A 10346-nucleotide genomic window follows, 5' to 3' on the forward strand; every position below is an offset into this window, starting at 1 on the left:
GCGCTAGTTCTCAAAGACATCCTGCAGGCAGATTAAGGTTCATCAGGCATAATGCAAAGTCTATCGTAGTCCAATGAGCGCTCGGCATTATTAACCAATGCGTGAAAAGGTCAACTTTTACAACCGCACGTACTACAGAGCACGTAGCTAGGACCGCAGAGGTAGGGTTGGGCAGGAATTTAGGCAGGACCAGTTCCCCACAGGTTTAGCAAATGAAAGAAGAAACTTAACAACCAGGAGCAGCCAGGTTCGGCTACGTGGCTGAGGCTAAGGCCTTAATGGCCACCGGCTCCCAACAGAGGGACAAATGGTGCCGGGAGTCCTCCTACCTAAGGAAAGGTGTGTTCACCTGGGGGACAGGGCCCACCTGCCTGGTCACAGAAAGGGGCGGATTTGTTTCTGTCTTCACCGACACTCTATAGCATCCTGTCTATGATGCATCACATTCTGGCTTCATGCTTCTCCTCTAGGACACTAGTAGCTTGTTTTCCCTCCTGCTCTTATGCAGAGCTTGGATTTTGTTTTTAATTATTCCCCCAACTCGGCATAATACTCCAACCCCAGCAGAGACTGGAGCTGCTAATGGGACCCAGCTGCAAGCCCCACCCTCTCTCTGCAGAGCTAGTTGGCAGGCCCGTGGTTTAGCTGTCTCTCGTGATTTTATTCCTGTGCCCCCACCACCATCCCTGCTCCAATTTTCTCCCAGCTCTTGCCACTCTATCTGGCCCATCCAAAAGGTGTGTTCACCTGGGCCCTGTCCCCCAGGTGAACACACCTTTCCTTAGGTAGGAGGGCTCCCGGCACCATTTGTCCCTCAGCATTCTTCCCTGCACTAGCTTGGTGCCACATGCTCTCTGCATACACGTGAACACCGCTGATAAGGTTCATCACCAGGCTTTTAAACTTCCTACCTCTGGCATGAGAAAATTGTCACCAAGGAAGCATGACAGCCACCTCGACCACCTTCCAGCCAGACCTCTCCCACAGAGGGCGTATCTGAGCCATCTAAGGCCTGGTGCTTTGTTCCTACTTCTACTGCAGCAAACATCCAAGACTTGGAGAATCCAGCTGTGCCTGGTTACACTGAAGCAATACGTTCCTGCACACCTGCCTCTTTCTTAGCAGCCTACACTAAACCAGAGCCCACGGAGTGCAAAGATGCAGGCCAAGACACGGCGTGTGATGCACTAGGGAGAAGCCTTTGGTCAAGAAGAACAGTGGTGTGAGGCTAGGGGCTAGGGCCCTACTCCTGCCCCTTCACTATGTGTGTGGGTGGTCACAGATAACCCCCACCCCTCTTTGGGACTCAGTATCTTGTCTATACAGGGTGGTTGGAGTGGATAGTCATAATCTCCAACATTCATTGAGTATTCCTCTACGGCAGGCTACATGCTGGGCATGAGTTAGCTCGCGACCCTTCCAATGCCCTGGTATACCAAGCCTCTGCTTCCGAGGACTCGGCATGCTTCCTAGTAATCAGGTTTCACTTGTGCGCCTGGTTTCCCCTGCTGATGGCTGTGACCTTGTGGAATGCCTGCAGTAGTATCCTGTGGCCCTTTTCTTCCTTAGGGGACATGCGTAGGTGCCCTTCTTTGCTTCCCCATTCTTCCTCCCTCCATGCTGCAGCCCAGAAGAGGGGCTGACCTGTGACAAGGCTGGGCCAACCTGACAGATGGTGGGTGCCTTGTGAGCTGAACTGAGCGTAGCTCACTGATGTCACAGAACACCAGGTGCTCTGTGCAAGAACCTAGACCTCCCATCCATGAAAGGCACTGGTACTGATTAATTCATTTCTTTAGTATTAGAACTGAACTGATTGGAAAGAGGGAACCGATGACCAGGATCTACATGTGACCTCCTCCCTGGGGGACGGATGACAGAAAAGTGGGTGAAGGGAGATGTCAGACAGGGCAAAATATGACAAAATAATAATTTATAAATTATCAAGGGCTCATGAGGGAGGGGGAGGGGGGAAGGAGGGGAAAAAATGAGGACCTGATGCCGGGGGCTTAAGTGGAGAGCAAATGTTTTGAGAATGATGAGGGCGATGAATGTACAAATGTGCTTTACACAATTGATGTATATATGGATTGCGATAAGAGTTGTATTAGCCCCTAATAAAACGATTTAAAAAAAAGAAGAACTGAACCGAACTCTCTCTGTATGTCTGATGGTTACCCCCATTTTACAGCTAGGGAAACCGAGGCACCATGTGGTTAACACCTTGTCCCAGGTCACATTCAGCTGGAGGGGGGCAGAGGCAGGATCGGAAGCCAGGACACATGACTGCATTGTGAGTGTGTGCTATTAAACTTTGGAACTAGCAGGGGACCCCATGTGGGCTTTAGAAGTACCCTTGGGAGAAGCAGCCAGACCCCAGAGAGCCTGCGAACCGTGTTCAACTGGGCACCTAGAAGGCTTTCTAGCCTAAACAGACGATGTAAGAGTGGGAATGAGGACAAACAACTGAACTTCATGGTATTGAGTTGGCTTTGTTTGTCTTTTTTTGGGGGGGGGCTGAGTGCAAAGGAGCCCCTCCCCTGCCGGCTTTTCTCGGATCTATCCTTGCTCTCTGTACTCACTCGCACCCTCCAGAGCCCTCCCTCGGGGCCTCGCTGCCCTACGTCTGCCAGACAGGGGTCAGGCTAGAACAATCTCTAGTGAGTCTATCAGCCCCTGACGCCCCCTTGGCTGTCTGGGGAGCATCTTCACAAGGATGTGCTGCTGACACGTAGAACCAAACAGCTCCAAAATAGAACCTTATCACCCTCGCCTGCCATCAGCCACGCCTCGGCCCGCCTTCTTCATGGGCTGGTGGGGCCCCTCGCTCTGCTTGGCCATCCTTCTCTGGCTGAGCCACCCTGAGCTCCCACCTGGGCTCCAGCGACAGCCTCCCCTTACTATGGCTCACTGCCTCACAGCACCAACAGGGAGGACATGGTCCCACATCTCGGGCCACAGGGGGCTGGGCTGGCTGACCTGTTTGGGGACACCAAGGCTAGACTGAAGTAAAGCACTGGTGGCAGCAAATGGTCGGTCACCTTTCCCCAGAGCACCACACGAAAGGCTCTGCCTCGGGCAGTGAAGTGCCATGGGCAGCTTTCCAAGGACCTTCCTAGCCATAGTCTTATAACCAAAAGATTGGGCGAGACTCTGCAAACAAGGCGCTCTTGGCCCACCAAGAGCTGCTCATGCAAATGAAGTGCAGTGGGGGTGGGGCCATGCAAATAAGGTGCATGGAATCCTAAGGAGAGGATCATCGGTCTGTTTGGCTATCCCATCTGGCTGAAAACGAGACAGACCACCCCCCACCCTACCCCCAGGCCGCTAGTGGGGACACCATCACCCAGAAGAAACCATGGGAATGAAGCATGTCCTTTGGCCCTGGACTCCCTGCGCTGAGAACCTTCTAGAATCAGGAGACCGAGAGCGTAACAACGGCGATGTGCATCAGCGGCCAAGAGACAATAAGCAGCCGAGGCAGCTGAGCCCAGAGATTGGCAAGAAAGGGTACAGTAGGCTCTCCTCGCTGCAGAGCAAAGAGCTAGCCCCTCTGAGCTGGAGGTTTGCGCACAGAGCTGGGTTCCTCCAGGCCCGTGGTAGGGCTAGGCTTGCCCATCTAAGAAGTAAGCGAGCTGGGTGGAGCACCTTCCGCAGGCAAGCGGGAGGCTCGCGGCAGTGGAGTGCTTCCAGGAACCGATGGCGGAGTGAAATCACTCCGTTAACACTTGCCCGAGCAGAAGCTGGGCCAAGAACGCTGCCGGGCCCAGAGCCTTGGAGAGGCCTATTTGCAGACACAGCTGAGAAAGCTATCAGACTTTTCTGTTACCACTTCCCTAATCCCCACTGTCCGTGGGTTCTGTGTGGCCACTGCAATGAAAATGGAACGCAGCGAAGAACGAACCAGAGCCATGGGAGGGGCATTTGGTGTCAGAATCGGTAAAAAGGTTGGCGAGGGAAGCGATGTCTGATCTCCGCCTCACAGGAATCGGCCTTGGGCTGTTGCTGATTTTTCCTCTACCTTGTGGTTAGGGGAGGTCAACTCCTCCCACGGGACCATTTTGGAAGGCTGGCCTGTGTTCCCATTCTTTGCTTCTCTCAGCTCCGTTTCCTGTGACCGATCATCAACACCTATATCCCCACTTACGTCCCGCGTTCGAGAGTGAATCCGACCTGTGACCCAGCCTGGTCCCTCTCAGTCACCTGCCTAGGATTAGTCTCTAAGGTTAGGCCCCACCCACTTCATATCGGTGCCACCCCCAAAGGCTCTATCCTTGGTGGTAGTCCCAAGTCCTTTCTGGCATGGACCACCCACTGGCCTTGGGAGTCTCTGAATCAGGGAGCAGAGGGCAGCATCGGGAACTGCAGACAGCCCAAAATGAGTGAGGCAGACACAGAAGGAAAATTCTTGCTTCAACTATCCCTGCCCTTCTCTACAGCCACAAAGCTATTGCTTTCTGTGAATTGGGGCAGCAACCTGGTTCAAAGAAATAGGGCCCCGAGCTTCTGCTGTAAAAGTCACCAGGGTTTAAAAAAAAAAAAGACACCAGGTAGACTTATTTCCCTAGGAGTCCATTTGTAGCATGCAAGTCCCTGGCCATTGCAACACTGTCCATTGTCAGCCTGCTGCCACTGTTACTAAAGAGCCTGCGGTCCTGTTCCCACAATCAATACTCTACCTGCCTCCCTAGATTCCCCACAGCTCAGTCAGGCCTCATAACCAAGAGTGCAGATCTGCTTGATGGTCATCCAGGGTCTGGCTGATCCCCTTCTGGGAGGAGCTCAGGAATGCTAACTGAAGGTGCTGTGTGCTAAGAATCAGACATCTTGAGTGTAGAAGGGGGTACCAAAAAAAGGATTTTTTCCCCAGAGGTATGTATTTTTTAAAAAGTTTTTTAACAAAACAACCTTATCACCTTCAAAGTATTTTCCATTACACGTAATGCATTTGTCAAACCTGCAATTCCATTCTTGGAAACGTTTTTCAAACTCAGCAGTTTGGATGGCAGACAGCACCTCCCTCACGTCAAAAAACCAAATGAGCATCATCTTAATCTTTGATTTCACTTGATGAGCTTTTGGGGGGCTAGGTGACAATGGCTTCTTCCACAGACTTGACTGATGTCTGCTTTCAGGGTCACCAGTAATGACCTTGGGGGAAAAGTCTGGGTCGCTTCAAAGCATGGCATGTTTTCACTCAATGCTTTTTTTCCTGGTCAGAACCCGAGGCACAAATTTCGCACCGATCCTTCTCATTCCTAAATCTTCTGTTAAAATTCACTGAACCAGCTCCAAGCTAGTCCAGATAATTTCCCCATCTCTTTTCTTTAATGGTCTGCCGTCAGGCTTCCAGCACAAGTGCCCGAATTTGGTCGACATTTTGTCTGTTCGGGAAGTTGTCAGATGTCCAGAACGAGGTTCATCATCAACCAACATTTCGCCTTTTTGAAAAGAGGAAAGCACTTGGACACTTGAGTTTGTCCTGTAGCGCTGTGTCCCGTAAGCTGTGTCAACATCACGAAATTCTGAGGCGTTTTTCCCGAATGGGAAACAAATTTTCACAGTCGCACGCTGTTCTCTTCAATTGGCCATCACAAAAAACGAGGTTCAAGCAAAACTGCTTTTACAAAAATATTCACTGTGACCAGGGAGAACCCTCCCAGGCAAAGCCACCGGGTGCACTAACTCAGAGTTATTTGCTGGATGGAAAAATGCATACTATGAAAACTCCACTCCGCCCAGCGCAATTCTGTTTTGTATTTTGATTTGGGGGGGAGTACCCCCTCGTAGGCTACAACCACAGCCCACATACTACTACTGAGAAATGGGGCGGGTTCTGAAAGCAGCAAGGCAGATTTTCTTGAGGATCTGATCGGAGTTTAGCAATCTCTCCTCCACATGGTTATAAATGGATTCAAGGTTGATGCAAATTGCTACCGAAAGAATCTGCTCCCACAGTCAGCATGCTATGTGCTTCCCTGTGCACACCATGGCTCTGGTGGGTGCTGAGAACTGCTGACTACGGTCAGTGAATGCTAGAAAACACGTCTCCTGCGTGGAGGCTGCACTCACCATGAACAGTCCACGGGAGGGACTCCGTTAGCAACACAGCGTATCGCTCTAGGGGTCCAATTGGAGCCCAAGACCCCTCCCTCATCTATATACAGGTTTGCTCAGACTGTTACAGAAGGCTCCCTGAGAATTCCACCCCTCAGGCCATAGGTTCCCAAACTTATTTGGCCCCCTGTCACCCTTTCAGGAAAAAAAAATTATTCAGTGCCCCTGGAAATTAAATATTTTGTACTAAAGCCTCTGATCCAAGATACAGTATAGAGATCTGCTTCTGCAGTGCCCCCTCCTCCCCCACCACCACCACCATGGTTCCAGCACCACCACTGGGCTATCACTCACTTTGGGAAACCCGCCTCCAGCCTCTGAAACCAACACGGCAGACTTCCCTGGAAGGTCAGCTTGGGTCTATCTGCCCCCCTTCCCATCACCACTGAGGACTGCTCACTGAGGCTGCTGCGTGCCAGGACACAAACGTGTTGGGTGAAGGCTACCCACACAACTAACACAGCATGGGGCGCGAGGTCTCGGATACCAACAAGGCAGAGCTTCCTGGGTCTCCATTCAGAGCACTGTAGTAACCCCCCTCCCAGTAACGGCTGGCTGCTGAACTTGTACTGATTTCTACAGAAGGCTCAATAGTGCAGACACATGAGGTAGGTCACTTAACTGGAGATTACTCCCACAAGCACTACTGGGGACTTAAAAATCAACAAGATAGGTCTCTTAGAGGTCCTTCTCGGGAGTCCCAGCCATTTCCCCCGAGTAATGGAGGAAGGTCTGCCTGGACTTCCCCTAAAGGCCAGCTCAGATATAAGCAGCCCCCAAAGAGAAGGGAAGGAAGCCTTAGGCAAAACCAGAGGGCACACTCAGCCCCAAAGGGTGGCAGAAACAGAAAAGAGAAGGGATGAATAACCAAATAGAGAGGACTGTACCCTGTGGTTGATGCAATATCTTAGCAATCACTGCTGGTAGACAGATTGACTGCTGAGACTTCTCTGATGTGTTTGGGAAAGATTGAAAGTGGAAAACTGAGATTTGGACCTTTCTAATACTAATTAAACCAGGGAGCAAGAAGGACCAATCACAGAGATGGAGAGGTACAGTTAAGCAAAGGCCAATAATCTTTTTTTTTTTTACTTGCTTCTGTTTTATTGACTGTGTTATGGCTTCCAGTGACATGGATTATGAGTAACCTTGCAAAACATGGTGATTCCAGAGCACTAACTTATGCTCCTGCTTAACCTGGACGGAGACCAACAGTCGTGCACACAGAACAAGCGAATTCGGCACAGTTCACAATCAGGAAAGGGGTGCATCGGGGTTGGATCTTTTCATCAGACTGTTCAATCCGTGTGCTAAGCACATAGTCTGAGAAGCTGGACTATCTAAAGGAGAAGGAAGCATCAGGATTGGAGGAAGACTTGTGCTATGCAGATGACACAAGCTTGCTGGCTGAAATCGAAGAAGTCGAGAAGTACGTCCTGGTGAAGATCAAAGAGGACATCCTGCCGGATGGAACACACCTGATCCTATCGATACCTCGTGATCACACAGGCTGGTGTGCTTCTTCCAGGTGGGCTTTGCTGCGTCTCAGCTTGATGGCAGGCTCAGTTTTCAGTCAAACAAGAGCCAGGTTCCTGGTGGGGGCGGTGGGGGTGGAGGAGGGTGTAATTCCACCCATAACATGTAGTAATTTGCTCAAAGCCTCATAGCTTAGAAAGTGACAGGGCAAAATCATGGCATTAGGACGCTGTCTGTCTTGGCAAAGGCCAATACTCTTAAACGTATTTACAGAAAGTAGTGGGGGCCCTGGTGCCCCGGCACATGGAGGTGTCTCTTGCCACATGAATGTGCTCAGCAGTCACTATAAAATGCTCCTTAGCACAGTTAGCGCTGTCCTGCTGCAAGTGCCCTGGGCACCACTGAGGCAGAGGAAGGCTATTTTAAAACCTGTAGAGTAGGGAGGCACATACATTCAAATGCTCCAGGACCCAACAAGGGCCCCACAATGCCAGCTGTTTCTGAACCAGCAGAGCAGAGGGGTAAATGTATTCATGGGTTCCAAGGACCTGAGAAGAATTGCCAACCCTACTCTCACCCACTGTGGCCGCACTCCTCCAGGGCACACGAGGGGGCCCGTGGGAAGCACATGCTGGTCACTCAAAAAGAAAAAGCAGCTGCTGGCTCCAGACTCTTTTAAAAATTTTTAAATGCCCTTATTTATTTAGGTGGCTTTTACATTTTGGGGTTTTTTTTCTTCTTATGTTTATTTGTTGGCTCATCTGCTTGATTTTTGTCATTTTAAATTTGTCTCTTTTTTAAAATGTTAACAGTTTTATTGACATAACTAACATACCATATAATGCAATAGTTAAAAATAGATTTAAAAGGGTCGTATAATCATCACCATAATCCATTTTAAAACATTTTCTTCATTCTTATATTCATTTCTGGTGGCACAGTGGGTTGCGTGTTGGGCTGCTAACTGCAGGGCTAGCAGTTCAAAACTACTCTCCGTTCCATGGGAGAAAGATGAGGCTGTCTACTCCTGTAAAGAGTTAGTCTTATACCCCACAACGGGACAAATCACGAAGGGAGCACAACAGAGCAGCAAAGGGAATCACCAGCCCAGTGCTCCTGTTGTTAGATCAGAAAATTAAGAGAGAGGCACAGGAAGCAAGCCTGAGGAGAAAGCAAGGGGACTAAGAGACGTGGGGGGAGGAGGAAACAGGGAAAGGAGTGGTGAGCAAGCAACACTATAAACAGGGGAACAACTAGGGAACTAAAAGCTACACTGAGGAGGATGTAGAGATCCCAGTGGTGATGGAGCAACAACAGCGGTCTAGCTGAGAGGAATTACTAAGAGGCAGAAGAAGGGCAATCATAATGGTGGAACAGGAGAAAGGTAAAAGGAAACAAAGGAAAGCTCTAGGAAGCAAAGCTATGGATAGAGGCATAAACATAGGTGTGTACATATGTAAATATATTAATTCATAAAAATAGTGGTATTGACCTATGTACATATATTTATATGGCAAGACATTAAGGAAGTAGACGGACTTTGGGCCTCTGCTCAAGCCGTCCCTCAACACAAGAACACTGTTTTAGCAACCTGGCATTCTGTGATGCTCACCGCCCCAACAAGATCGCTGAAGACAAAATGGGTGTAAAAGCAAATGTGGTAAAGAGAGCTGATGGTGCCTGACTATCAAAAGACATAGTGTCTGGGGTCTTAAAGGCTTGAAGTTAAATAAGCAGCCATCTAGCTGGGAAGCAATAAGCCCACATGGAAGAAGCACACCAGCCTGTAAGATCATGAGGTATCAATAGAATCAACTAACAGGCACCAGAAGATACCCCCCCCCAAAAAAAACCCATATTGTTGAGTAAGCAAGGGGGGGGTGTCAGAGCAGAGACCCAAAAGTAGACAATAGGACATTCCCTCACAGAAGGGTCATAAGGAAAGGATAAGTCAACCAGGGCACAGTACAGCACTGATAAAACACAATATTCCTCTGGTTCTTTGAGGCTTCCTTACCTCCCACTATTACAACCCCAGTCCTGTCTTTCAATTCTAGCTAGACCAGAGCATGTACACTGATACAGATGAGAGTTCATAGCACACAGAATCCAGGTCAGACAAACCACTTAGGGACAGAAATGGGAGTAGCAATACCAGGAGAGTAGGGGGGAGGTGTGGGGAGGAGAGAAAGGGGGAACCAAGGGCAACCCCCTCCCCAGGTGGATGAACAACAGGAACGTGGGTGAGGAAGACAGCGGTCAGTATAAGATCTGAAAGCAATAATAATTTATAATTTTTCAAGGGATCACAAGGCAGGGAGGGGTGGAAGGAGGGGGAAAAGGAGCTGATACCAAGGGTTCAAATAGAAAATAAATGTTTAGAAAATGATGATGGCAACATATGTACAAATATTCTTGATACAATTGATGTATGGATTGTTGTAAGAGCTATAAGAGCCCCCAATAAAATGATTAAAGAAAAAAGAAAAATATTAGAGGCTAGATATAATTATGGTTTGTGGCAGTGAGACTTTCTTAATGACTTTATAATTGTTTATAATTACATATGTATTTGTAATAAAGCGTTTACTTTATGTACTTTCATGGAAATTATTCAGCTCAGAACTTGGGTGATGTCAATCAGGTCACAGCCTGATATGGCTCCTTGGGGCTGTGGTCTTTTTGTAAGCCGGGGTACTAGGAACCTCCTTCTCTCTCTGCCCTCAGCCTTCCTGCAGGAACTCTGCCGGGGG

This window comes from Echinops telfairi, unplaced genomic scaffold, assembly GCF_000313985.2.
Source record: "Echinops telfairi isolate 266 unplaced genomic scaffold, ASM31398v2 ScPeMD7_7;HRSCAF=31, whole genome shotgun sequence".
Lineage (NCBI taxonomy): Eukaryota > Metazoa > Chordata > Mammalia > Afrosoricida > Tenrecidae > Echinops > Echinops telfairi.